The following is a 2386-nucleotide window of genomic DNA, read 5'->3' as shown; positions in this document are numbered from 1 at the left end:
TTACAATATTCATGGTTAAAACCAGCAAGAAGTAAAGGACAGGCAGAGCTCCAGCTGTTCTCAGGAAAGGTGATTTCAACCTGGCACAGTCTATTGCCCAAGGACCATGGCAAGAAATCCTTGGAAATCTCAGAGCAGAAATTTAAACCAGAGTATGTCTTGATTAGATAAAGCTGTTCAGAATGCATTACAAGTTGTGACGTTTGCTAGAGCAAACATGATTTCATGTCAGTGTGATAGATGTGCTAAAGAAGTCATGTGAAACAGACTACTGAACAGAGATCACAGCAGTTACTTCTGGGTCATATAGACTAAATGAATGAATGTGTGAATTAATTAGGGTAAAATACCAAAGTATGCTTCAGAGACGCTTTGGGGAGCTGTTTCTCCAGGTGAATGCACATCCTTCCTCACCTACCAGGACTTTCTGTCTGGAAGTGCTGGATTTAGTTAAACCCCACTTGTTTCTTTTCAAAAAGGTCTTTGGCTCGTGGTGGGTTTGGTTTATTCAAGCATGCTCTCCCAGATAACGCTGAGAGGAGTAGGGAGGTGCCAACTTCACACTGACAACTAGATCGGAAAAGAGAAAATGCTGGGAAAAATCCTGTGGCAATGGGAGCTGCCATGGGGTAGCAGGAGGGCAGTCAACACTGGGGTCTGCCCAGGCAGCTTTTGCCTCCCTCTGCCATCTGGCTTCATTATTCTCCTGCTTACCCTCTACATTTTCATCATTTATCCTTTGCTTCCCAATTATGACTGATTTCCTTCCTGTCCCCAGATGACAGCTGTGTTGAAACCTTCCCTCAGCAAGTTGTGGGGCCAGGAGCCAGATGCTGACTGCTGGGGTACAGAGCATTTGGCTACAGAAGTGTCTCTGCAGGTGGGAGCAGAGGGCAGTTTGGGAACAAGCAGGCAATGGGGTTTTTTTTTCGCATTTCTTCCAAACATTAAGTTGAAAAAGTCACACAAGCAGAAGGGAAAGAGCAGTGGTGTAACAGAGCTTTTAGGGAGCCCTAACAGATCCCTTGTGGAGCTCTAGCTGACGCTTACACTAGTCTTCTAAATGAGAGCTCCCATGTACTGTGGAGGAAAGAAGAATTCTTGGTGGAAGGAGAAGATGGGATTCAGGGGAAGCCCTCTCGGAGGCCTCAGGAGAAGCTGTGAGAAGGGGAAGACCCATAGTCAGTCCTTGCTTGTGAGGGCTAAAGCTGAACTCCTTTTAGTCACTGTCCTCTCCTGCTCACGTTGTCTTGTTGCTGGAGCAAAGGTGCCTTTTAGGAACTTCTTCAAATGGCTTGAATACCTCTATCTGTTTGAGCTCCTTCAGAAAACCTGGCTGATCGCCCTCCTGTTCTGTCATTTGCTGCTCTTCCTTTCACTGATTTCTTCTATAACCTGTTTTATTAACACATCTTTTCAAGACAAAGTCTGCAATACCTACACTGCAAAGAAGAATTTTTGCTCAGGAACCTCCCAACAGGCCTCTAGATGAGGACCTCCCTCAACAAAAAAAACAAAACCAAAAAACCCCATGATGTTTGGGGTTTTTTTTTTTGCTACAGCAGATTTTTTTGATGAGCCTCTTCAACCTCCTAATTCTCCTGCCTCCCACCCTTCCAGCTTCTGGTGTATTTGAAAGAGGCCTCACTATTACACCTTTCAGCAAGTTGTCCCTCAAACTCTTTGCAGCCTGCCTTATTGCACTTTTCTGTTTAGCTTGCCACACCTTTGGACTCTTTGCTGTTGCTCTTACTTGGTCACGACTTCAGCTTTCCTCCAGCATGAGCAAGATTTTGTGTGGACCGCTGAATGAAGGACTGCTGAAGGAAGAAACTGAGCAGAAGTAAGCTCTCGAAAACAGGCCACATTCATGAGAACTGGTGAAACAGCACAGCAGCCTAGGACTGGAAAAAGAGATGGTTTCTTAAATGCACTTCCCTTTGGCTTTACTAGTGAGAAGTTACATGTTCCTTGTCAACACAGAAGACTAAACCAATGGACCAATTTAACAGTACAATCTGGGGGTTAAAAAAAACCAAAACCAACAACCCAGAAGAATGACACTGAGAAGAATTTCCCGGGTAGGAGGTAATGTTACCCTTCAGGCTAGCCTCTAGAAACCGGCTTGGCCTCTACAAAATCTGGTTCTAAACCATGGCATGATCCCTGCAGCATGCCTTCCATCCTGCAAGCTTGATGTGAAAGCACTGTTTCTCTGGGCGAGAGAAACAGTGGTGCCTGAAGCCTTCAGGAGCCATCCTGCAAGGTCTCCCCCAGGAATCCTGCTTTAACAACTCATGCGTTGAGACGAGCACCAACAGCTGCAACAGATTTCATTCCTGGCCCATAGGAAAAGAAATGAGAAAATCCACAACACTCTGCTATA

The sequence above is a fragment of the Mycteria americana genome, chromosome 1 (assembly GCF_035582795.1).
Source record: "Mycteria americana isolate JAX WOST 10 ecotype Jacksonville Zoo and Gardens chromosome 1, USCA_MyAme_1.0, whole genome shotgun sequence".
Lineage (NCBI taxonomy): Eukaryota > Metazoa > Chordata > Aves > Ciconiiformes > Ciconiidae > Mycteria > Mycteria americana.
The sequence above is the reverse complement of the archived record's forward strand: the minus strand, read 5'-3'. Positions refer to the sequence as shown.